The sequence below is a fragment of the Balaenoptera ricei genome, chromosome 11 (genome assembly GCF_028023285.1).
Source record: "Balaenoptera ricei isolate mBalRic1 chromosome 11, mBalRic1.hap2, whole genome shotgun sequence".
Classification (NCBI taxonomy): Eukaryota; Metazoa; Chordata; class Mammalia; order Artiodactyla; family Balaenopteridae; genus Balaenoptera; species Balaenoptera ricei.
This window is the reverse complement of record NC_082649.1, coordinates 81,378,572-81,405,903: the sequence shown is the minus strand read 5'-3', so window position 1 is coordinate 81,405,903 and position 27,332 is coordinate 81,378,572. Positions and strand designations below refer to the sequence as shown.

General features: G+C 44.5%; 1 protein-coding gene across 1 annotated transcript in view; it reads left to right on the top strand.

The window, feature by feature from the left end:
• Positions 1-2,413: 2,413 nt before the first annotated feature.
• Positions 2,414-27,332, top strand: part of PRICKLE2 (prickle planar cell polarity protein 2) — a 331,761-nt gene continuing 306,842 nt past the window's right edge. Inside the window, exon 1 of the mRNA XM_059937699.1 lies at positions 2,414-2,478. The gene's annotated coding sequence lies outside the window, so the exon portion shown is untranslated. The remainder of the gene's footprint in view (positions 2,479-27,332) is intronic.

Sequence of the window (27,332 nt, the reverse complement as noted above, 5' to 3'; positions counted from 1 at the left end):
GATATTCTGTTCATCATGGACTTTTTTTCCGTTCATTTTTTTTTTCTTTTTCTTTCCGTTCATTTTGATTCTTTAATTTATTGCCTAAAAATCTTGATTACTGAGTTTGTGGGCACCCCTGTAAATTTTGCTCCTGAGGCCAAGACCTCACTCCCTTCACCAAAGTTGAACTCAAACCAAACCTTGCCCTTGGGGCACCGAAGGTCATCAACTAATACATACTCACACTGGGGGGGGGGGCGGTATCGAAGCTGTGTCATCCTCTTGTTTTGGATTTGGGGTATAGGTAGACTGGCCTTGCCACTAATTTGCTGCATTACCCCAGGCAAGCTGCTTTTCTTCACTCAAGTTCAGTGTCTCATCTGGAAAAACACTAAACTGGGAGAATTATCTTTTTGACACAGACAAGAATGTCTTCTTTTGACAAATAAGTAAAGAAGATCATTTCAATGTATGCTACATGCCATATGAGGGAGTGCATGTGTGAGAGATGTTACAATAGGGGATCAGGAAAGTTCTCTCAGGGGAGGTGGTATTTGGGCTGAAACATCAACGTTAAGTGGACACCGTGACTTGCAATTTTTTTTGTTGACAGCTGATTTTAATGAGCCCTTAGTTTGTGCCTGTTATAACATGTATAACAACTATTAGGTGTCCCAACTCATCTTTCTCAACAATGCTGTGAGGTTAGGACTCTTGTTATATCTCTTAAAACTGGTATTGATAAGGAGACAGAAGCAAAAAGAAGTCAGTTAATTTGGGAAGATTACTAGCTAGCAAGTGGTGGAAAAAGAATGGGCACGTCGTCACGGGGGATTCAAAGCTTGCCGTCAGTGATTACTTAATGAGCATCTCCTGCAGAAGTAGATACAGGGCCATTTTTCATCCTCCTTCTCCTCATTTACCAACACTTAGGAAATACTAAATAGATTCCACGCATGGTGCAGACTTTTAAAAGAGTCCACTTTGGTGGTGATGGGACTCCGGTATCTTGATCGTTCTGCTGGTTACAGGTCTGTATGAATTAGTCAAAACTGGCAGAACTGTGCACTAAAATGGGTGATTTTTACTGTAGGTGAATTATATTTTAATTAAAAAAAAAAATCTCCACGCCCAACCCTCCACCTCCACCCCCTATCCCAGCTACAGCAGCAAGGGCCTTGAAGTGGTCCCTGCCCCTAACTTCCGCGGCGAGGGTGAGGGACGAGACTTCGGGGGCGGGCCCAGGTGAGGGAAGGGAGTAAGCCCCCGGTGGGACGGCCGGGAAGCCGGGAAAGGGAGAAACTAGGCACAGCTGGGCGCCCCCCGGGGAGGGACGGGAAGGGCCCGTGGACCGCGGGGCGAGCCCGGGGAGGGCGGGGGGATGCCGGGAGAGAGGGAGGGACCTGCGGGCGGGAGGGCGAGAGGCACAGGCGAGGGAGGAGGGGGAGGCGTGTGCTCCGGAGCCAGCCTGGGGCTGCGAGGCGGAGACAGCCCACCGGCCGCCGAAGGTGCCCGCCGAAGGTGTCCGCCCAGGCGACCCGCCTTCGCGGCCGTGGTGCGGACGGACCGACGGACGGCGCTGCTTGCAGGAGGCGCCCGGCCATGTTCAGCCGGAGCTCCCGGAAAAGACTCTCCAGCCGCTCGGTGAGTGTGCCCCGCCCGAGCGGGGCCAATCCCCCGGTACCCCGGCCCTCCGCGAGCGCCCCTGCCCAGACTCCTTCCGCCCGGCGGCCGCGCACCTGTGGCCCCAGGTAAGCCGGCCCCGCGGGCGGGGGTGTGGCCCGGGCGCGCGGGAGCGCTCGTAGGGGCAGAAGGGGTTAAGTCCGGGTCCCGAGTCCCGGGGAGAGCCAGACCGGGAACCGTGACCCTGAATGTCACGGTCCGGGGGCGTCCCGGGAAGCCCCCTCCTTTGCCCCTTCCCCTAAGGCAGGTCGCATTCCCAGCACCCAAGCTCCAGCTTCCAGCTTCTTGGAGCTCTGTCCGCGGACTTGACTTTGGGGCTGTTTTTGGGGGTGTCCTGTGCTGCCCCCTTCCCGGAAGCCCCAGCCTGGTCCAAGGCGAGCGCGCGGTGGTCGCTACTTAGGGATTCCGGGGAGCAGAAAGGTCTTGCTTTTGTTTCTTAGAAACCCGTGACCAAGGTGTCTGGGGGAGACAAAGCCCCAGTCAGGGCCATTTCTTGGTGGCTTAGTGCCCACGCCAGAGACAGCCCGCCTAGACTTCCCCAGGCGAGAGACCACCCCAGGGGCACCGGCAGCGCCCCACCCCAAATCCCCTACCTCGGAGAGGAGCTTCGGAGTCAAATCAGAGGAGGTGGGGTGGGAGAGGCAGGCCGTCCCGCCTGGGGCACAGTGGGGCTTTGGAGGGAGCCCCGGTGGCGGAAACATGCTTGTGTTGTCTTTTTGTTTTGAAGTTGACCGGACTGGGGCGGATCGAGAGAGGCCAGCCATGTAACGCCTGTGGTGACCAGTGCCCAGGGTTCGCCTTGCATAAATGGAGGTAGGACCCCTTACATGGGATTCCTAAAGACACACCACTGCAGGGGGGAAACCTATACATGTATGCCATATATGTGTATGTATGCACACAAGCACATTTTTCGCCTTTTAAATTCACGCGTAAGTCACATGGAAAGAATGCAAAGGCTGTTCTTTTAAGAGTGGGACTACATCTGCTACAAATATTGAAGGTGGAAGTGGTGACCAGACACTGAGAATGCAGGAGAGCCGGGCTCAGGCTGCATTTCCCTGATGTGAGAGTTTTGGGTCTCTTGCACCCACCCTCTGTGTATCTAAGTCACTCTGTCCCAAGCGATTCAACTTAGGCACGACAGTTTTTCCAAGTGCCGCAGTACAGCATGTGTAGGATTCTTGGGACTAGCTGGTGTTTTCCAATTGTGTTTTTAATTCAGCCTCTGTAACTCTGGGTCCCAACCACAAATCCACCACTGCCTGCCTGTGCTGTGTCAACCCTCTTCGGTGGCCAGATGTTTCTTATTAATGTGCCGTGAATGTTGACTTCCAGGCAGCCCCAGCCTGGATTGGAATGATTATGTTTGGGGGACAAGGGATCTGGGTGCCCTCCCAGTACATCTGGCTGCTGGGGCTCTGGCTGGGAAAAGTTAGGGTGCAGGCTTCCAGGCCCTCTGTTTGGTGATATGAAGAGAAGAGATGGATCCTTCCTGGCAACTTCATGAAAAGGCAAAAGCAGTCGCAGGAGAAAATTCTGCAACATTGTAACCCGTTTTCTCCTTGCTTAATGCGTCTTCCTCCCCCCCACCCCCCATGTCCCTTTGAAGAGTGCTGTTTCTGGATACTGGGGAGAAAGGCCTGCTTTGATTTGGTTTGGTTTGGGTTTTTTTTCCCCTCTGTGTGTGCTTCTCTCCTTTCTCCCAATTGGTCATGTGTGCTGGGCACCCAGTTATAAGGAAACTCCCAACCGGCTCCTTCAGAAATTAAATGCTTTTGTTCCTGCCTCTGATGGGTCTGGCAGCCTCTTTGCCTTTGTTTCAGGACACTGCGTGCAGCCCTTATGGCTCTCTAGCATTTAATAACTTCTGTGGCAGAGGCAAGGCCGGGTGACCTTATAAATATATAATGCGCAGACATAGGCATCCATCAGTCCTGCCGATGTTGTAGCCCAAATAGGTGTGCTCTGGACTGGCCCCTGGAGTGTCCCCAGTGTGAAAGTGGCGATACATGGGAATAGGTGCAGAAGCGTCATTTTGTCAACCAAATCCTGGGTGATGGTGCTGCTGTTGGATCCTGTTTGATCCATCTTGTGCTCTAATGGGGGTGGGAAAGGCAGAGTGATGAACAGGAGAGTGATTTCCGGCTCCTCCCCTACTCTGGAGCCTTTGGGTCAACTTCTGACCAGAGGCCTATGGGGCAATGGTACAGTGTGGGTGTGTACCCAGGCTCCCCTCCTTTTGGTCTCTGTGACCTCTGACCTCCAGCCAGTCACTCTCCCTAGTTCTCAGTTTCCCCATTCCGTTAAGTGGGAATAGTTATGGTACTTAACCTCTCAGCTTTATTGTAGGGATGAAATGAGATATTGAAAACACATGGTTTGCTCCATACCAGGCACACAATAAACATTAGCTACTTTTGTCAATTATTTTTAGCTTCCTCTCAGCTGTTGCCCTGCAGGAACCATAACTAGCTCGCTTGAGGCTGCTGGGTGTCCCCGGTCACTTTAGACTGTCATGACCACAGCTTCTTAGAGACCCTTAAGCCGTTTTAACCCAGCTGGTTTTGTGAGGGGAAAACGAGCATTTGATTTTCAGCCCATTATGGAGCCTTTCTTTCGGAAAGAGCCTTTCATGAGGCTGAGATGGGTTTTCATGCAGAAGCAGTTTCTTCACTAGCAGCAGAAAAGCCTCCATGAATGCGGTTTTTATGGTGTTTCCACCCATTGCTGGAAAGGAAGCAGATCCTTACTTTTTGCCCCCTCCTTTTCCCTCACGGGCATGCTTTTGGGTGACCTTTTAGAGAAGGGGGACAACCATTTCTGGGTTACGGCACAATATTCTTTTTGGCAGTTTGAAATCCACAGTATGCTCCGTTTGCACTCCTCTGACTGGGGGAGGGGGGCATTCTGAGCCCCTGGGAGAGACAGTTGTATCCGGATAGGAGGGAAGGCTAGCCTGGCACAGGCGGAAAGGCTGCCTTTGGTCTGTTTCAAGGAGAGTGAATTTCCCTTGCCCCCAAGCACCAAGGCACCCTAAATAGTACCGCTCGTGGGTGTCAGCTTGTCTCTCTGCTTCCACATGCTCCCCCTCCAAACCATTGTCCACACAGCAGGCAGCTCCTAAAAGCGGAACGGAATTGTGTTCCTGCCTGCAGCACGAAGGTACTGAAGTTCTTGGGAGGAAGCGGGTTGTAAACAAACTTCGCTTCCCTTTCTGGTGTGCTGGAGAGAGCTGGGGCTTTGAAGTCCAGAGGGACTTGCTCTGTGGTCTTGCTCTGGTTTTGCCAAGCTGTGTGACCTTGGGCGAAAGACTCAGGCTCCCTGAGTTGCATTTTCCTCAGCCGTCACGCTGGGATCTCTCCACTGAACAAATATTTGAGGGTCTGCTTGTGCCAGGTGCTGCGCTGTGCCGGGGATACGGCAAAGAACAAAATAGACAGGATTCCTGCCCTCATTCAACAAATAATTACAATTTAGATAAGGTGGTCCAGAGAGGACTCTCTGAGGAGGTGGCATTTGCACAGCGACTTAGATGAAGCAAGGGAGGAGGGTCCTGTTGACTCAAACCTGAGGCAGGAACCAGCAGAATCACCGGCTCATGGGAGCCTGTTAGAAATGTGAAGTCTCAGGCCCTGCCTTGGACTTGCTGAATCTGACTTTAGGCCTTAACAAGATCCCCAGCTGATTCATGTGCAGGGCAAAGATTGAGGACAGCTGAGTTACAACACCTGGCACTGCTTCAGCCAGCTGGCTCTCTGCCCCCCGGGGCTTCTGTGTGTGACCAAAGATGCCTAAGGTTCTGTGGAGGGCTGTTATCTTTTATGGAGATTTTCCTGAGGGCTCATTCTCCTTCCCCATTTATATTGTGTCACCCACACCTTTAGGTGGCAAATGTGGGGATTTTTAGGATTTCTAAAAAACAAAAACACACACAAAAAAACAAAACCCACAGGAGTTTCCATGTGTTGGAGAGGGCTCATAATCGTCAGCCAAAGCGCTCTCCTCCACCTGATGTAGGGCAGCTGGGGAGCAAAGATGGGCACTGCTCCCTACAGGTGACCTGGCCCCAAAAAAGCAGCCCCTCAAGGCAGCCCAGGACAAATCCCGCAGTGGCCAGGCTGCTGAGGGAATTCTCGTTAAGAGGAAGATTAAGGCATCTTTGTGGACTGTGGCCAGAAGAAAATCATTAATAACTAGGCACTTCGTGTACTCTGCCACGAGACAGCTTTCTGAGTGGGGGTTAATTGGACTTGCTTGTTTGTACCCAGTTTGAGCAGGGAGGGGGAAATAGCCATTTTTACAGTGACGATTTGCCCTTTGAATGCCTAGGCACTGAGGAATAAAGATGATAATAATGATACCAAAGCAGCATCAGCAGTGACAAGGCTGTGTACTTACTCTGTCCAGAGCTGTCTCCCCACCTTTTTATTGATACGTACATTTCTGTTGCATCCTCACCAAAACCTATGAGGCAGAGGTGGCGATTTTCCTGATGAGAAACTGAAGCTCACAGTTGTTCAAACAGTGGCCCAAGGTCTCCTGGCTACTGAGAATGAAGCTGGGATTTGGCTCTAAAACCCAGGCTGGTTTCCCTGTGACTCCCTGCCTCTTGTGACTTCTCTATTCTAAGGCAGAGGTCACAGACTAGAGGCCCTCGGCTCACATCCAGCCTGTGGATGGGTTTTGTCTGGTCTGCACAGTGCATTAAATGAGGGGCTTTTTCTAACATTAAAATCCAGGTTTCCAGCTTCTCTTGAAGAATCCAAAGATGTGGTAACGTGGGGCCGACTTTCCTATGTGGCAGTAAGTGGCAGCACACAAGAGGTCTCCCTTTAGATGGGTGTGACCTTGACTCACCCTAGTCACCAACATTCCAGTCACATTCGGGGATCTCTTCGAACACTTAGGTGACCTGTCAGGTCCTGGAAGTGACTGGAAATTGTGAACCCTAAATGAGTATTCTCATCTCTCCAAAAATCATATTAAAAAAAAATAGTAATATCTTCTGTCATATTAGCTGCCATGTTTAAAGCATTGACAATGCCAGGTGAGTGTCTCACGTCCTTCCAATCTTTCACTTGCAACAGTCCTTGGAGTTGGTGCAATTATTTACACCCCTTCTGATAGTTAAGGAAAGTGAGTCTCAGGTTAAATAACTTGCCTAAGGTTCTGCAGCCCCTTAGTCAGTGGGGCTCTCTGACTTCCAACCCTGTCTGACTTCACAATTCTGTGTTCTGGACCAGAAATGCTCAAACTTGGCTGGCATATGCATCACCAGGGCATCTCGTTCAAATGCAGATTCTGATTCAACAGGCTTGAGGGCAGAGGACTAAGATGCTGCCTTTTTTAACAAGCTCCCAGGTGATGCGGAGGCTTCTGGTGCAGGGACATACTTTGAATAGGAGTTGGCAGACTAGGTCCTGCTGGCCAAATCAGACCCTTCACCTGTTTTGTATGATTCATAAGCCATGCATGGTTTTAACATTTTTTAATGGTTGGAAAAAAAAATCAAAAGAAGAATAATATTTCATGACATATGCAGTCTATGAAATTCAAATTTTAGTGCCCATAAATTGTTATCTGAACAAAGTCGCTCCCACTTACTTACATATTGTCCATGGCTGTTTTTGACCTACAGCAGTAGAGTTGAGTACTTGAAACAGATAATGTACAGATTACAAAGCCAAAAACATTTACTCTCTGTCCATTTACAGAAAATGTTTGCCGACTCCGGGTCTGTACCACTAGTAGGGGAATATGCAAGTAGCTTCTCTTAGTTTTAGAAGAAAGGAATCTGAGAACCTTTGGGGAGGTTCAGAGCTAAAGGAAACATCCCCTCCAACCTGGATGAGAATGGTGCTAAAATCAAAAGCAACCAAAGAACCAGGGAACAGACTAAAGCCATTTCTAAAGGGCATGTGGAGATGAGGCTGGCAAGACCAGATCAATGAACCGCCGGTGGATTCTAAGCTCCTTGTAATCCCTTTAACGTTTCAGCTTTGCTGATAAATGTAGATTTGACTCTTGCATTAAAAGGCTGGCTTTCAGAACAAGCCTCCCGGAGTTGCACTTTGATGAGCGGCTGATATGGAAAGCCCAGAGCAATGGTAGCCTTGTGAAGTCATTTTAATTATGCAGAGTGGTGAGTCTGGGGACAACGGCAGCCTTTCCAGGCAGGATGCTTGGACTCAGAGCGGCTGTTCCCCAAGCAGCGCTCACTGGGTCAGCCAGGACTGCGCCTTGAAAAGCATCTTTCCTTAGTTGCCCTGGTAATTGTGTTGATTGACGACTGGGGTGGTAATTTGGGGAGATGCCGGCCTGGTTTCCTTTAGTGGTTGTAATTTGGCTAAGAAATGGGTTCCCACTGATTTTTTTTGCTTGGGTAGGAAAAACCACTCTGTCTCAGTCAACTGGTGTGCCAAGAAAAGGGGAAAAAAAGGAGGTGGGGTGTGTGTGCGTGTGTGTGTCCACGTGCATGCGCCTAAGAAATTCTTGGAATCCTCTAGGTAGGGAAAGATGCTTAGCAGCTAAGAAATGCTGGTTAGCTCACCTTCCTTATGTCATTAGCATTTGATAATATGCCTGGTAGAAGCTGAAGCACCTAAACAGAGGTTTTTCTTTTGAGGAAATATGTATGTTCATCCCAAAGTATCTGTATTATCTCTGATTTTGAAATAAGACATGGCTATTATGAAAGATTTAAAAATCACGGGCTTCCCTGGTGGCGCAGTGGTTAAGAATCTGCCTGCCAATGCAGGGGACACGGGTTCAAGCCCTGGTCCGGGAAGATCCCTCATGCTGCAGAGCAGCTAAGCCCGTGCGCCACAACTGCTGAGCCTGCACTCTAGAGCCCGTGAGCCACAACTACTGAGCCTGCGTGCCGCAACTACCAAAGCTCACGCGTCTAGAACCCATGCTCCGCAACAAGAGAAGCCACCGCAAGGAGAAGCCCGTGCACTGCAACGAAGAGCAGCCCCTGCTCCGGCAACTAGAGAAAGCCTGCACACAGCAACGAAGACCCAACACAGCCAAAAATTAAAAAAAAAAAAAAAAAAAAAAATTGCACGAAATTTCAATTTTAAGTCCATAAATAAAGTTTGAATGGAACACAGCCATGCCTATTCATTTAGCATCATCTACGGCTGCTTTTACAGTAGCAGAATTGAGTAGTTGAGACAGCCTTCATGGTCCACAAAACAAAGTATTTACTAGCTGGCCCTGTACAGAAACAGTTTACTCACCTCTACAGCTAGAGATACATGTTGTTTATGGCTTGGGATTTATTTCTTCAGATTCATTCGAATTATTTATTAACAAGATTTTATAGAAAATACACATTCCACATATGGTCTTTTTTTAAAAAATTTATTTATTATTTATTTATTATTTATTTTTGGCTGTGTTGGGTCTTCGTTTCTATGCGAGGGCTTTCTCTAGTTGCGGCAAGCGGGGGCCACTCTTCATCGCGATGCGCGGGCCTCTCACTATCGTGGCCTCTCTTGTTGTGGAGCACAGGCTCCAGACGCGCAGGCTCAGTAATTGTGGCTCACGGGCCCAGCCGCTCCGCGGCATGTGGGATCTTCCCCGACCAGGGCTCGAACCCGTGTTCCCTGCATTGGCAGGCAGATTCTCAACCACTGCGCCACCAGGGAAGCCCCACATATGGTCTTTTATAGCTTACTTTCTTCATACTTAGAAATACTTTTTGGACATCTTTATATGTCATTGTATAAAGGACATAAAGATCTAATATATTTATTAGTTTTTAGAATCCAGTATATGGGTTATCATTGAATTAAATAATTTTGATTCATGGCTGCTTTGGCTGTTTTCCCTTGTTCCTCATTATACACCATATGACAATAGCTTTTCTTATGCTACGACATGCTGATGTGGAGCTCTTGTCAAATTGTCCTCCAAAGAGATGTTGCCAACTTCCACCCCCATTCCTTAAAAAATTGGAGTGTATTTGTGTGTTTTCTTTGGGCTGAAACTTTGAAACATCTCAGCTTGTGGAGCAACCTGGCAATTAATCCTTGTTTAATCACCCTGAGTGACAATTTGTACCTGATGAATAGTGAGAAAACACAGAGCACTGATGTCAGTCATCTTTTTTTTCAAAACACATTTTATTTGTCTTTAATTCCCAAAGTGATATCCACATTCTGTTGCAAGGTTGTCATTCATCCTTATGCTTCTATTGTTTAAGGTTGGTGGGATGAGGGGAATCTAATGAATTTGTTATTTTGTGGTCTCAAAAAGCTGGAAGATTCTCCTTTAACTCTGTGATTAATGAGTATCCCAGAGGGAATTTCCTGTGAACTGAGGGAGCATTCCCTAAAGGGAATGATTCCTAGGTCATTGAGCATTTTGAAATCAAAAGGATTCTACCTGCATTGTTTATGAGAGAGCCATGGGGGTTGAACTCTGGGAAGAAATGTGTATTTCTAGGCAGTGGCATAAAAATTTCTATGAAGCTTGTAAGGGCTGCTGGGGGAGCGTTCTAGCTGTGTGGTTAAAGGGACAGGCGTTGAAGATACTTTGCTGGAACTGTGGTCTTGGTTCTGCCTCTTACAGGCTGAGTATCCTTAGGAAAGTGACTTAACCTTTCTGAGCCTTCCTTGGTTTTCTCACCTGAAAACCTATCTTGGTTTTCTCATCTGCAATGTGGGAATAATATTACTTATTACCATGAGGTTATCTTACGTGGTTATTGTGAGAGTTAAATGGGATAATGTGTGCATTGTGCCTCATTGGGCATGATGCGTAACGTGGGCTCCATATACGTTTGTGGTTGGAAGAAGGGTTAACGGAAACAGAATTAGATAAGGAGCAAGAACACCTGGGTTCACGGCCCTGACATTGTAGGTTATGTGACAGAGAACAAGTCACTTCCCCACCATGAGGCACAGCCCTTCATTTGCTAAAAATGGGGGTGATGATTCTTGTCTTAGAGCCTTAACTCAGAAGAGATAGAGTCGAGTCCCCCCTGATGTGAGGATTTAGGGTCTAAAGGAACGAGACTTCCTGATGGAATAGCAGATTTATATGGCTCATCACAGACACACCTGGGGACAGGTACACTTTAGACGAAATGGAGTTTAGAAGAATTGGACCTTATACCCTCACAGTCTCTTTGCTTAAGTGAAATAGGCATATGATGTTTGTAAAAACAATTTGCAACCTATAACAGGAAGACGACAGTTAGACGCTGCCCTTGGGGTCAGTATATAAAAAGGGGCTTTTTTGTGCCTGGCACCCATGAAAACTCATGTCCAAGGTGAAAACCACACATCATCAAGGCAATACTTAATTCATTTTACCCAAGCCTGCTTAATAAGTATGAATTTTTGTGGCGCCTAGTGTGCCATGCTAAACACTTCCGTTTACACAGTCACCAGTCCTTAAGCAGAAGCTTCCTTTTCTAAGCCTTGAGAAACAAGGATATTTATACAATATTTGAACCCAAGATGATACCCTGGAAACTCCTGAGATAAGATCTGGACTGTACCTACATTTTGTTGACATTGTACAGGATTTAAAATTTTGATTAGTTGCCAACCTGTGATATTTTGGGTAAAAATTCAGATTTAAGGTTTTCTCTGGAATAATGAAAAAATTATGAAAATTTCGGGCAATTCGTATTCCTTCCATTGTTTTAGATAGAACACACGTGTTCGGCTTTTTCCACAATCCCCACCATTCCCTATTGTTTACCTGACCTGCCTCACCCATTTACATTCCTGGCTGGCTGCTATAGTCGTCTGATGTTGTGACTGCTGATTTGAAGAAGTGAGTGAGGGAATATGTACTATTGGAAGGATGATAAGAATGGCAGATTGGAATAAAGGTGCCACTTGGTGGGAATAGCTGTGCTAATAAGCAAAACATCCAAGCAGCTAAATCCTCCCTGTCCTGGAGAGGCTCTTGGGATGGAGCGGATATGATTGAGGACCTGCTGTGTGCTTGGCTTCTTTCATGCATCACCTCTTGTCATCCTCAGAACAATTTTCTGAGGCATGTATTTTACCTTCTCATTTCTAAATCTGAAGAAACTGAAGCCCAGGGAAGTTAGGTAACATGCCCTCGGTCATGCAAATAATAAGTAGTAGAGTCAGGATTCAAAACCAGGTCTTGAGGGCTTGAGATCACAAATTCTTTAACCAAGAGAGACTCTTAAGCTTTGTCATTTTGACCCGCCTGGTCTAAATATAAAACAGTACCTTGGCAAAAACAGAATCTTATATTCTCACTGGCCTAGGGGATGAGATCTAACTGTTGTCAGATATCTGAAGAACCCTAGGCTAGTTGGCTTACTTGAGGCTGGGGTCTTAAAGATGAAACTCCTATAAGATTAGAGGGTGTGGTGTTGAGCTTATTGGGGTATCTGAAAGGTGAGAAATTGAATTAAATATAATGCGATTTCCGGTAAAAGGCTACTTGTAATTTTCTAATCAGATCTGCATACATTAAAGGAGGCTCCATCCCGCTTGTTTATAGCTTTGGTGTTAAATTGGGGGCTCTGGGGAGTTTGTGAAAGCAGGCAGGTGGGGGGCATTCTTCAGAAATGCCATTTGCATGTTTCCTAGAGGAAACATCCACCAAAGGGATCAGTCAAGGGAGGGAGTTTACAGTGCATCCCTTCAGCAGCCAATTTGAGGTCAAAACAAGGTAAAAATAAAGAAAATGGTCATTATCCAGTCTTTGGACCTGTTTTTGAACTTCTGCTCCCCATTGCTTTACCAATTCTGACACCATGTTGCAAAACAGACCCAAGCACATTTGACTGTCAGAAGGCATTTAATGAGAACATTATTTGATTTTATGTTTGGTAAACTACTTGGTGGTGCAGAAACTGCTTTCACAGTTCTTTAAAACTGACTCATTATGTGTACGTGTAACACCCAGAGCGGGTCCTCCAAGTTTCCGTGCTGAGGAATTAGGCCTCCCGGGGACTTATTAAAAGAATGCAGGTGTTTTCTTTCTTCAACGACACTATGAAATGACTCTAATAATATAATTTCTCAAAGTCTTTTGTTCCGCAATCAGGCACCCAGGAGCGCACCTGTCATTTGCATCCTTGATGACTGGGCCTTTGGAGCTTCTCCAGCGACTTAGTGAGTTGTTTGGAAATCATAACGACAGGCTTCTTTCATCTTTATGAAGCCCCAGATTTGGAGACAATAGATATCTGGGAGAGTCTCCATCACCTTTGGTCTGGAATATTTGGAGCCACAGGGAAGGACACATACGTATGTTTTCCTCTGCTCTGGCAAACAAAAGCATTTAATAGATGTGTCCACCTGCTAGGGATTTTGGATGATTTTTTTTAAACTTCAAAATCCTTGATGATAACAGCGTTTTAAGGCAGTTTTATTTCTTATTTTACATTCATTTTGATCCAGTTGTTGCATAAGTGTGCAGTGTAGACAATTTGGAAAATTCAGCAATGTCAAATGATTTATTTAAAAAAAAAAAAGAGCGTTAACTCCATCACGTGACGAGGAAGGAGTATAGACCTCTTAGCTTTAGGGTGTGATTTCCTTCTAGTCTAGTTTCTTTATGGTAGAGTTTTATGTGGTTGTACTAGTTTTCTAGAGCTGCTGAAACAAATTACTACAAACTGTGTGGGTTCAGACAACCAAATGGACCCTGTTACAGTTCTGAAGGCTGGAAGTCTAAAATCAAGGTGTCGGCAGGGCTCGCTCCCTCTTGGCTCTGAGGGAGAATCCGTCCCTTGCCTGTCTTAGCTTCTGGGAACTCTCGGCAGTGCTTGGCCTTCGTGGCTTACAGATGTGTCACTCTGTTCTCTGCATCTGTCACCACATAGTGTTCTTCCTCTGGGTTTCTGTCCCTTTCTCTTCTCTTCGAAGGGCTTGTCATTGGATTTGGGCCTACCCTAATCTAGGATGATTTCATCAAATTAATTATATCTACAAAGACTCTTCTCTAAATGAGATCACATTTAGAGATTCCAGGTGGATCTTTGAAGGGACCACTATTCAACCCATTATAATAATTCTGGAAGTAAAGCATGTATATATATACACATATGTATGTAAATATATATACACAGTTTCATATTTGTAAGCAGTGTGCCCAATTTGGACTTTCTAAACGTGTTATTTGTGAAAGTACAGTGGTGTGGGAGGGCTGGGCCTTGACTCTGGGGCACCTTTGTGGGAAATACAACTTACTTGTCTTTTCTGGGCCAGTTAAATGTTTGCAACAGGACAGGATTGTACAAGCTGCTCTTAGCAGAGGGAACTCTGAGATGGAATTTGCTGCCCATATTGATGAATTCAGCTGTCTGAATCAGTTGACCCCTGGGTCACCCTATGAAGTCCATCCATCGTCTTTGAGCTTTTGTTGGGCCTTGCCAGGGAGATGTATAGGAAATGAAGTGGTAGTGTGTAGACAGTTATTTGTGGGAAGAGCTTCTCGCCCTAGGGCCTTTTAATTAATCTCTAGGCTGTATAACCGATTCGCTTTCAAAGGGAAAAAAAGTGGGCTTCCTTAGAAAAGGAAATTCTTCATCATCCTAGAAATAGGTCCCACAAAATCCTGCCGGAGCTGACTCACTCTATCCCTCCCCCATCCTTATCCCCTTTGCCCCCTGCCACTTCTCCGTAAACACAGTCAGAAGAAGTATAACATTAATTGTACTTCCTCATTCCCCGATTTCTGTTAAATCCAGCATGAATGGATCTAGGCTTTTCAGAATAAATTATGTGAAATAAAATGAAAGCAAATTATGATTTTTTTATCATCATGTTAGCTATCATGAATTGAACATTTACAGTGTGCTAGGGACATTATATTCTAAGCGTGTTTCTTGTATTCTTATTTAATTCTTGAAACCTGTTATGAGAGAAACACCATCATCCACGTTGGTTTCATGAGGAAACTGAGAGCCTGCAAGTGAGTTACTTTCCCAAGGTCACGCAGCTAGTTAGTACTCAAACCAAGGTTAAATCTGACAACCCTGACTGTTGTTTGGGCTCTTAAACACCATATTATGTGCCTGGCTCCAGAGGATTCTTATAGATTCTAAACCATAATTTTCACACTTCGGTATTCATCAGAATCACCTGGAGGGCTGCTCCTCTCCCCTCTCATTTCCCATTCATTAGATCTCGGTTGGTGCTTAGAATTTACATCTAATAAATTAGGCGCTGCTGTTGCTGCTTCTGGCCCAGGGAACACAGTTTGAGAGCCATCAGTCAACACCATAGCCCAGCCCTCCAGGACTTATAGAATCACATCAGTTTATCAGACCAGATAAACATGATTTCGCTGACTGTCCAGTGTAGCAGTCCATACGCCTTCTTATCACAAAGTAGTGTAGGTTACTCTTACATGGTTGGTATTGATGTTGAGGGCTAGGAGTTTAGATTGGAAAGAAGGTCCCCACCTCCCACTTAAGCTTTAGTAGATTCTTGGCTTCTTCCTCTTTCCTATCACCATGGAATTTAATAAAGTGGTTTTTAAGCTCTTTCATCAGCTGGAAAGTAGAACCAGCCAAGGTCTGGTATCTGTGAAGATGACTAGAGGTTAATGAAAGGTTCTAGCCCCACCCGATAGTAAAATACATTATAAGGCTACAGAAATGAAAATAGTATGGTATTGGAGCAGGAATAGATTCCTGTGACAGACTAGAAAATCTCCAAAAATCGACCCAAGTATTGTGGGACAGTGGTCTATGGTAAAGGTGACATATAAAAGCAGTGGGGAAAGATTCAATAAATGGTGCTAGGACAAGCAGCTTCCCATTTGGAATAAAAAGAGATTAATCCGAAACTTTTAAAGAACATTAAAATTTGAGGGGCTTCCCTGGTGGCGCAGTGATTGGGAATCCGCCTGCCAAGGCAGGGGACACGGGTTCGAGCCCTGGTCCGGGAGGATCCCACATGCCGCGGAGCAACTAAGCCGTTGCGCCGCAACTACTGAGCCTGCGCTCTAGAGCCCGCGAGCCACAACTACTGAAGGCTGAGAGCCTAGAGCCCATGCTCCACAACAAAGAGAAGCCACCGCAATGAGAAGCCCGCGCACCGCAACTAGAGAAAGCCTGCACGCAGCAACGAAGACCCAACGCAGCCAAAAAAAAACCCAAAAAACAAAACATTAAAATCTGATTATGGACAAATGCTTTTACAAGTTTAGAAAGTAAAAAGCATATCCAAGTTCAAGTATTTGCTCTTCCTTTTTCTCTTAGTCGCCTCTTGCTGCACTGGCCACCTTACTGGTTCCCAAACACAGCAGACGTATTCTCACCTTGGGGCCTCTGCGCTTGCTGGGACCTCCCCCAGGACCAGCCCCCCAGATACCCATCAGTTTTGTTCCCTCGCTTCCTTCCAGATCTCTCCTCCAATGCTGCTTCCTTAAAGCATTGTTCCTTGACCATCCTAAAATAGTACTCAGGTCACTCCCTTTTCCCTTCCTCTGACTTCTTTTTTTTTTTCCCCCAGAACATTTACCAATACCTGACATATTTGTTAATGGATTATCTGGCTTTCCTTCTCAACCTCGATGTAGTTACTTTAGCCTACACAAGAATTTAAACTGTATGAGGATATTTTGTTCCATGTTTCTTTTGTTAAATTCTCCAATACCCAGAAAAATATCTAGTGCATAGCAAAATACCCACCAGAATTTGTTGAATGAATGAATAAATGAATGGATGATAGGAAACCCAGACGTCATAAAGGAAGATGGCTTATTTTGAGATGAAATAATTTTAAAATTGTCAAAAGAAAATTGAAAAAACAATTGGAACAGATTTGATAGAGGCCTGATTTTTTAAGATGTGAAAACGGCTCTAATAAAATCATGAAATGACTCACTAGAAAATTGGGCAAAGGATCTCATCAGGCAGGTGTATGACAAAGTATCATTTGTTTTCTTAGTAATGTTACCATTTCTAATGTTTCCGTTTATTTGTGAGTCCAGTATGAATAGCTGTTAGAAAATATGTTTGGGTAGAATTGTGATGTCTGTGTTCAATGAACTATAGCATCTCTTTTCCTAGGAAATGTTAAAATAGTATGCATACTCATGTTTGGGCTAAGCTTTGTTGGCTTCTGTGAAGAAGATTAAAAGACTTTTAAGATTCCTTAGGATTTGGAGTTGTCCATGGGTGTAAACAAGACCCATAGCTGTGCTAGTGTGATCCAAGAAATGACAGGAAAACAACAAATAAAAGACTATGCTACCTACAACATCAAAAAATCACTTCTACTTCTAGGGATGTGGGCATTTGGCCACTCATGGATACATTTCTGTTTTCTTGTCCTGATGACTTGGGAGTGTTGCCAGTGGCATTTAGTAGACTGGAGACCAGGATGTTAACTCTTCTGTGGTCTGTGAGATGGTTCCATCACAATGAAGGTGATCCTATCCTGAATGCCAGTGCCATTCTCCTGCAGTGAGAAGCATTAGAAAGTGTAGTAAGCAACAAGTGCCTTTGGGAAGTGCTTAGTACACCTCTGATGTTTGGAAACTTAATTAACTTCTCTGGACCTCAGTTTCCCTCATCTATAGATTGAGTGAGATAGATTATAGAATGGGAAAGGCCCCATATTCATTAATACATGGTGATAGTATTACTAGGGAATATTATTACTACGAATAGTAATAATATTACTATTCCTGCTCAAATAGCCAACTGAGGAGATTTGGGCAAGAAGAAATTTAGGAGAACAGAAATTTTTCAGTCAGTCCCTTTGCTGGATAAGCCATCCTTTTCAGGATGTTCTCACTCTTCTGGTCTCTCTAGTTGTGTTGTAGACTTGTATATTTACCAAGGGTGAATTTGTTTGTTGCTGACACTACTTATGCCAGTTATACTTGCTACTATAGTTAGGTAAGTTACCTACATAAACCCATGAAATACGAAAGTGAGAAGAAAAAGGAGCTGTTATTTCTATGAAAATTAAGCTGAATGCTTGGAAATGACCTAAAACAACTATAAAAGATTGGGAAAGAGGCAGAAACTGTAAAAGGACTTAGGTGTTTTTTTTTTTTTTTTTCTGACAGTATCTTTAAGTTCTGACAGTACTCTAAAAAAACAAGAACAAACCAAAAAATACCCATAAACAAAATATCTGAACTGGAAATTGAAGAAGATGCATTATAGGTGTGTTTTATGGGTGAAGTGTAAGGTACTCTGTCTGTAAACCCATAAGCAAAATTCTCTCGCCCACTATAAATGAATGTATGGTTATGTATTTCAAGAAAAAAATAAGATATGTATGTATCATTCTTTTGTGATTCCTCAATGTGATAGACACTGCTGGTTGTCCTCATATACATTGTGTACTTCTTCCTTAGAAATATTACCTTCAAAATAATGTCTGGCACATAGCCAGTTAAGGCAATGTTTCCTAGCTGTCCTTGCTCCTAGAGATTGCCATTTGACTAAACTCTAGCCAAAGGCATATAAGTAAAAATAGTAAGTACAACTTCTGGGATGTGCTCTTGAAGGGAAAGCATGTACCTGTTTTCCCTCGACTTCTTGCCCACTGGAATGTAGATGTGATAGTTGGAGCTCAAGGAACTAAATTGGACCATGAGGTACAAACCCTCTGTTGAGAAAAGCAGAATAAGACAAGCAGTGCCTGGGTTCCTGATGACCATAGAGACACATCATAGCCTTGGACTGTATAACTCCAGACTGTATTTCCATGAGAGAGAAATTAATTTTCATCTTGTTTTTTTTATAAATTTATTTTTTTATTTTTGGCTGCGTTGGGTCTGTTGCTGTGCGCGGGCTTTCTCTAGTTGCGGTGAGTGGGGGCTACACTTCGTTGTGGTGCACGGGCTTCTCGTTGCAGTGGTTTCTCTTGTTGTGGAGCATGGGCTCTAGGCGCGCGGGCTTCAGTAGTTGTGGCACACGGGCTCAGTAGTTGTGGCTCACGGGCTCTAGAGCACAGGCTCAGTAGTTGTGGCTCACGGGCTTAGTTGCCTCGTGGCATGTGGGATCTTCCCGTACCAGGGCTTGAACCCGTGTCCCCTGTATTGGCAGGCAGATTCTTAACCACTGCGTCACCAGGTAAGTCCAATTTTCATCTTGTTTAAGCCATTATTATTTTGGATTTTCAGTCACCTGTAGCCAAATTTCAACCCAGCTGGACTATAGCAATAGGATACACATTGTGTTCTCAATGGTTGAAAATCCAAAACCGTTCTTTTAATTTTAGGAATACCTGCTAAGGGCAGGTGTGCTTTTCCAGAATATACTGTTCTGAGGCAGGGATGTCTTCGTCCGAAACCTTGGCATTTCATAAGTTCTTAGAGTGAATGACTTGTGGTTATATTATAATAGGTAGTAAAGAGAGAGTATTTTTTCCTATTGTTCAGCTGCTCTGTGAATATGCGCCATTATCTATCGAGGAATAACCTGGAACATTTCAGGAATGTCATCATGTAGCACTGATTTCACCCCCTAAAAAAGTGCATATCCTGTTTTGGGATGCGTTTAGAACTGCTTATTTTAGGATTAAAGGGTACAGGGTGAAGGAATACGATTAATCCCTTTGATGGTCCCTATCATTTTACCAGCAGACTAAGCAGAGGGCTTGGGTTCACATTACATCCATGGAGAAGTATGCCACAGCGCTACTGTGTGAGTGAGGAGTGAAACCCTATCGCCTTTGTGTGAGCACAAAACGGCATGTGCCTTTTTAACCTCTTAATTAAATAATCACCATCCAAAAATGTTTCTTTCTGGAAAGTCTGCCCTGTTGGTTGTATCCCAGGTTAGTTTTCTGTGTAAGTCTTTAAGCTGGAATTCGCTTTCTGATGGTTATTCCTGACCAGTTTTCTCAAATTATCTGAGAAGAGTGTTAAATTGGTAATAAAAAATGTCTGAGAAAAAATTGGATGACACTTTGGGGTCAAATTTTCAAAAGGAAGAGGAACGCACTGGGAAATTGATTTATAAAAAACTTAGAGGGAATTTATTCAAGAAAGTTTATGTGTGTGTACTATGGCTTCACATGCCATAAAATACAGTAAAACTGATATCATAAATGTATATATTTTAAATGAGTTAGATGTCCTTTGACGCATATGTATACATATAGGTATGCACATATGTTATGCATAGGTCAGAATGAATGTGTATGTGTGTATATGTGTATAAATGTACATATGTTTTGTTTTTTAACATAAATGGTGGCATAGCATAGATACCTCCTTTTTGTCACGTAACAATAGATCTTGGTGGGCTTTTAATATCAGTATATATAAATATTCTTACAGAAAAAAGACCATGTAATACCCCATTATATAGCTGTGTCATAATTTTTTTTTTACCAGTTCTCCACTGATGATCATTTAGGATGTTTAAAATTTCTAGTTAATGCAATGGTGCTTCAGCAGACATTCTTATTTGTAGCTCGTTGTTGCCTTTACATGTGACAGTACCTGCAGGATAAATTCCTAGACATAGAATCACCGAATCAAAGGGTAAGTGCAAATTAATTAGTTGAATATTGCTAAATAGAAAAAAATTGTTTCCAAAGATGTTTAGGTCTATCAATGTGTATGAGGTAAAAGATTAAATTTAAATGGCCAAGGATTTATCTTGAAGAAACTTTTTGGAATGCTATTTAAAAATTTTATTTTTTATTGTGGCAAGATATTCATAGCTGGAATGCCATTTTGATTCATTATGTTGATATGCCACCCTGAAGTTTTTGCAAAACCACTACATTGGATTTAACCTCCTTGTACTGAGATAGCAGCTTTTAAATAATTTTATCCTGATGGAGTCTCTATGGGAATATGACAGACCATCCTTACTGTAGACAAGGATCAATATGCTGTCAACATTCAGCTACTGATAATGCACAGGGTACTGAATTTTGGTGTATCAGGATGAGAGTTTGTGTTCAGCCGCAAGAATGGGTGGAAGAAGGCAGAGGGCTGGGTGTTAATGATTTGGGTACTGTTCTGCCCCTAATTTTTTTTCATCTCATCTGAGTCTTGATTTACAGATCTGTAAAAATCAAGGGGTTAAGTAAATTAGGGAAGAAAGCCCCTCTCCTTCATTGCTCCCATCACACTCTCTGGCAGTGTTTCTTAAAGTAAACCTTGAACCCAGTTTGAAAATCACAGGTATACTGTGCCCAGAAGCATTTCCTTCTCTCAGTCTCCTCTGTATCACGCTCTGTTCCAAACCACTATTATTTCTTGCCTCAACGCTGCCCTGGCCTCCTAACAGATCTCCCCACTTCTGCCTTTTCACCACTCTAATCCATTTTCCACCCAGCACTCGGATACAAAGAAGTAGTTCTTATGAAATATTGAGCAGATAAAAAATATTAATGAAATATGTATAAGGCATAAACAACAGTGATGTGATGGACACCTGTGAGCCTGCCGCCTGGTTTTAGGAAAAAGAACCTTGTTATTATCTCTTGTGATTCCATCCTCTTCCCCCTCTCAGAGGTAACCATTACCCTGAGTTATGAATTTATCACCATCCTCGCTTTGCTTAATAGTTTTGCCATAGGTGTGTCTCGCCAGAATTCTTTGCTTCTGCAGTTGTCCTTTGGGGATACGTGTGTAAGAGTTTGTCTGGAGCAGGTACCCAGGAGTGGCCTTGCCAGGTCATGGGCGTGTACCTGGGACTTCACTAGATACAGATACACTGTTTTCCAAAGAGTTTATACTCCCGTCAGCAGGTAAGGTTCTGCTTGTTCTCATCTTCGGCCACACTTGGTTTTGTGAGATCTTCCCTTAGTCCTTTGTACATGTGGCTTCCTCTGCCTAGAACGCCCTTTCCCCATCTATCCCAGAATTGGCTGCTTCTCTTCGCATCCTCCCATTCTCAGTTTAAATGTCACCTTCTCAGAACATTTCTCTGACCATAAGCCCCCCTTTCCCCACGACTAGAAGGGCAGGACCTGTGTCTGTTTGGTTCATCATTGTATGTAAATAGCACAACGATTTACTGGTAGGTGCTCAATAAATAGTTGGTGGAATGAGTAAGTGGCTGAGCCAGTCAGGTCCTTTCCAGTCTGAAGTCCTCTTGTCCCGTGACATTAAATAAAGGTATGAGAAAGTTCAAGGGAACCCACTCCATGTGTGGCTCTGGCGTCAAGGCAGTTTCATGATGGAGATGGTTTCAGAAGACCTCTGAAGGGGTGTCAGTGCTCAGCTACTCTGGTGGAGCAGAACATTTCCAACAGCAGACACGAAAAATGATGTGTGTATTGCAATAAATGAATAAATTGAGCATAAATAAATAGAGCATAAATAAGCGGGAGTTGTAGACCTGCTTGTCTCCAAAGTAGGAAAGTGAGTAGCCGTGCTTCTGGGGTGCAGAATTAACCGATATTCCAGCCAGTCTTAAGTGGGACAAAGAAGTAAGTGATCCCAGATGCGAGACCTGGGGATGTTTTATTCCAGAGCTCAGATGCCTAGTGTGGACATCTGAACTGCCTGTGGGTGTTTTGGATTTTTTGCCTTCACTCATGGGAATTGTATTCTTTCAGTCCTTAGCGGTAGCACGTTGCCTCTGAACTCAGCCTGCTCAAAGCTGGGCAGGGCAGCTGCAATACTGTGCAGACTGGGTGGAGGTGGCATGCCATTGTTGAAAATTAACACAAAGATGTCCCCGGACTGATATCCACAAAGAATGAAATCCATGACAGGGAATCATTTATAGCCAGCAAAGCACTTTCTCATTCATAATCTGATCAACTTGAAATGGGAGGCAATTGATTGGTGCTCAGTATTCCTGTGAAATCCCAGAAGCGGGGATGCCACACAGGGAGGTGATCATAGGCTCAGGCTGGAATCTCTGCTGCTCATTGACTGGCTCTGTCAATTTGGACATGTCACTTAAGCTCTCTGAACCTCAGTTTCCTCATCTGTAAAATGGGAATATCAGTACTTCTCTAACAAGTTTCCATTGAGGGAAAAGTGATATAATAAAGATAAAACATTTGGCACAGTGTCTGGCAAATGGGAAGTGCTTGGATTTTTTTCTTTTAAAGAATTATTATCCTTAATTTATATATGATGGAGCAAGAGCTACCCAAAGGAGGTTGACATACTGGAGTATGTAGTTGAAACTGGGCCCAGAATGCAGATCTAGGGACTTTTGGCCAGTGTTCTTTGGACCCACTTCTCTCTCAGAACAGCTCAGATATCTTAAGCCTCTCTTAATTAAACTCTTTCTGTGAAGGAGCTACTCTTATTTTTTTAAAGTTTTCACAAGTCTTTCTTTTATGCTTCAATACATTCTTAGTCACTTATGATTTAAAATGGGAGGATTAAGACTGAGCAATTGGCAGCAGCCTGTAGGTACAAATGACTACGAAGATTGTTAAAAATGAAGCAGGAAGTTGAGAAGGGTAAGCAGAACTATCAGAGCATCAGCCCCCAGGTTGCAAGTCCCTGGGGGAACGAGGCTTGGAGGGACTCTCTGTGGCCCTTGCTCGTGTGTTAACATGTGAGGACCTAAGTCTGTGGCCGACTGGTGATCATTAGTGGCCCAGCGAAGCAGCAAAATCCCCTCCAAGCCTGCTTGTTGCCCCCTGGCTGACAGACCTCCCCACTTAAACCCTGACCTTTTCCTGACATCTTTACAGAACAGTGTTTCTCAACCTGGCCTCCCCTAGATAAAGTTCAGAGCACCCCTGAACCAGGATGGAAAAAAATTGACATCTTTTGTTTCTACTAACCCCTGCTTGAACTTTAGCATTTCCCTTAATTATGCGTGAAGGCAAAAGACCACAGTAATTGCATTAGCAATACCTGTGGCTTTATCACCAATAAAAATCCCAGATGCTTTCATGTCACGTAACAGTCGTGGAAGTCATCTTGAAATACCATTTATGCTCATCATTGCTTAGAAGTTATGGCAGTTAGTAGATTTACTGCTGGATCTTTGTATAGCATAGTTTAATAAATATTACTACCATATATACTAAGTTACCTAAATTATAGCTTGTATATATAATTTATATATTATAACTTATATTTATAACTAGCATATGTAGCTATATAACTTATATGCTGTATACTAATTATATAATATATATTACAGCACTTATATATAAAGACATAAATTGCTACATCAAATTTTAAAAATATTTTAATAACTATTTTAACATAATTGGTTTCCTTTATAATCTGATGTATTTTATTTTGCTCATTATACTATGGAAACAGGTTCATGGGCATCACCAGATGCCCAAAGGGAGTATAAGGCACAGAAAAGATTAAGAAGGTTGCTGCTTGTTCTAGAGAGAGGAGAGGGGAGAGGAAGGAGGAGGAGGATGCCGCCTCGGGTATTTTAGTTGTTGTCTCTCTTGGGAGGTCTGTGAATATAGCAGAATTGATGGTTTGGAGGTGAACTTGGCTTTTCTTTTTTTTTTTTTTTTTTAATTTTATTTATTTATTTATTTTCGGTTGTGTTCGGTCTTCGTTTCTGTGTGAGGGCTTTCTCCAGTTGCGGCAAGTGGGGGGGCCACTCTTCATCGCGGTGCGCGGGCTTCTCACTATCGCGGCCTCTCGTTGCCAAGCACAGGCTCCAGACACGCAGGCTCAGTAGTTGTGGCTCACGGGTCTAGTTGCTCCGTGGCATGTGGGATCTTCCCAGACCAGGGCTCGAACCCGTGTCCCCTGCATTGGCAGGCAGATTCTCAACCACTGCGCCACCAGGGAAGCCCGAACTTGGCTTTTCTTAACCACACCGTTGAGTAGTCTCTATTTTTCAATCATACTTTGCTTTTCACAAAGAGAAGCATTTTGCTGTTCAGAGACTTTTCCCCCTCGCTTAAGCGTGTAGTGAAGCATCTTTTTCTCTGATTCCCTGAGGACGGGGTGGAAAGGAGAATCCCCAGAGGTGAATCGGAGCTTCCTGTGTTTCTGCGGTCCCTCCTGTTCACCGGTAGTCACGACACGCACACACACGCACACGCACACACACGCACACACACACACAAGCTTTTCGGCTTCCCTCCTTCTTCCCTTCACTGCATGATGAATGCTTTCTCCCCAGCCCTCCTCCTGATGAGCGTTTGACGAGGGGAGAAGGCAAAACCAGGACATCACCAGGCCCCACCCAGAACATATTAGGAAGCTGCCATGTGTCTTGATCCGTTCACTTGCAAAGGGCCCAGGCCTGGCAGCTCCTCCTTTGTCTCCCAGGCAGTATGGCTTCGAACAGAGCTTCCCAAAGCCAGTCGTTCATGTGCCCCCTCTGTGAATTTTGCCACATCTAGGGACCTTCCCTCTGCTGAGAGGCAATTTTGTGTAGTGGGTCTGCTTACAAGCCTGGCCTTGGGCTCCTATAGCAGCTCCACCACTTTGGGCAAGTTACTTGACCTCTCTAAGCCTCAGTGTCAGTTTCTTTATCTATAAATGGGAATTGGGATAGTATGTACCTTACAGGGTCTCTAGAAAAATTAAATAAGTTAATACTTGTGAAGTCCTAAGAGCAATGTGTGACACGTAATAAGCACTCAGTAGGAGTCGGCTATGAAAATTAGTGATTGTCGCCTTAATATTTTTCTTAAAATTGCCTTTTAAAAATCAAAAAGGAATTTAATTTAGAAAGGAAACCAGTAGATAACAGGAGGGGGGCAGTGGGAACAAGTGTAAAATAGGAAGGACCAGGGTTTTGGGGAGAAAAGGCTGAGCTCCAAGGGCAGGGAGTGGAAATTCTGGAGGCAGGTAGAGAGGGCGGCCGGGGGGGTGGTGAGCCAGGTGCCTTGCTGCAAAGGAGGTGGTGGGAACAGGAGAGGGCTGGCAGGACCTTGGACGTCTGTCCATCCATAGCGATCCAGATCTAAGGCTAGGGAAGGTCAAGTTGGGTTGTGGATTAGAGAAGGGAGGAGAAGCAGCTGGTGAGACTGGTCGGGGTGCCAGGGTGAGGGCTGGTGTGAAGAGAGGTGGTGACAGTGGGAGACGAGACGGAGGCTGAAGGCAGGGGGCACTGGAGGAGGCAAAGGGCTGGGCTGAGACTGGGGGCGGGGGCAGTGGTTTAAGGCATGGAATGTGGATCGGGGTATGGGATACCCAAAGGTCAGACTCGTCCAAGGGATATGCAAGCATGGAAATTCTTTTTAACAGCTTTTTAATGAGGCATGACATGCATAGATAAAAGCATATAATCTGAAAATTTTCCCTGAACTGTACACTCAAGACTCAGGTGAAGATACATTACCACCCTTTCTACACTCTGTGCTCCCACCAACGATATGTATGCCATCCTCTGAGAGGCACTCAGAAGAGTAAATTGGGTCGGGACCCCAGTGGGGTCTTCCTGTTCATACTGGAGTCATAGGCTTGGGTGTACATCCTAACAACTAGGTGGGCTGCATAGATTGTTTCCCGATTGTGTTTGGTGATAGGTGAGGACAGGTGACTAGTTATATGCCCCACATTTCCCCACGAGGCAAAGAAGGGAACGTAAAGAGCCAAATATAGAAGAGAGGGAAGGAAATCAGTGTTTGCTGGGTCTCTGCTTTGTGGCAGCTGCTGTGTTAGATGCTTAATATACGCTGTCCCTTCAGCCCTGGCAACAACCTTGCAAGGTAGGTCTCCATTTTACAGAGGGTACAACTGAGTCTCAGAGTTCAGCTCTTATTACAGCTCGCGCTGCTGGTTACTGTGAGAACCAGCGTTCAAATCCAGGCCTGTCTGGTCTGAAAAACAAGGGCAAGTTCCTTAACCTTACTGATTTCTACTGTTCCACCTGTACATGAGGACAGTGATACGTACCTCAAAAAATTGTTACGGGATTTAACCAAGAGGAATCCTGTGAGGTTTATAGAGTTCTGTGAGGATTAAAGGAGATCATACATTAATAAGCTTAGAAAAGTGCCTGGCACATATTAAATTACATTCATCCATAAATGCTAATTACCACACCTGGCTAATAGAGGTATTTAGTAAATGTTAACTGTTGCTGTTGTCGTTAAGCCTCTAGCCTCAGAACTATTTGTTTGTGCTCAGTATTGAGTGCATGTCTTTAATGTTATCTGGTAACAAATAACAAGCTCTCCTTGGAGCAAAACATCTAATTGCCCAGGGAAAGCTTTTTAATGGTGATGCCTAATAAAAGTGGAAGCTCTGGGCTTCCCTGGTGGTGCAGTGGTTAAGAATCCGCCTGCCAACACAGGCGACATGGGTTCGAGCCCTGATCTGGGACGATCCCACATGCCGCGGAGCAACTAAGCCCGTGTGCCACAGCTACTGAGCCTGTGCTCTAGAGCCCGTGAGCCACAACTACTGAGCCCACACGCCTAAAGCCTGTGCTCTGCAACAAAAGAAGCCACTGCAATGAGAAGCCCGCGCACCACAATGAAGAGTAGCCCCTGCTCGCCACAGCTAGGGAAAACCCACGCACGGCAACGAAGACCCAATGCAGCCAAAAATAAATAAAATAAAAATAAATTTATTTAAAAAAGTGGAACCTCTTTTTAACCGGTTGACTCTTTCCCTGCACAATTAGTTCACTTTCAGTTTTTGTTGTCTGCCACAGTAGATCGTCTGTGAAAAGAAGCCTGCCTATTTTGTTTCTTAAAGAACAAATTTTTTTTTTTTTTCTTGGCCTGGTATTCACATCTAGCTACTTAAAATTTAAAGGAAAAAAAAAATGTATTTCAGAAAATCATTTTAACATCCTCCAATTAAAAAGAAAA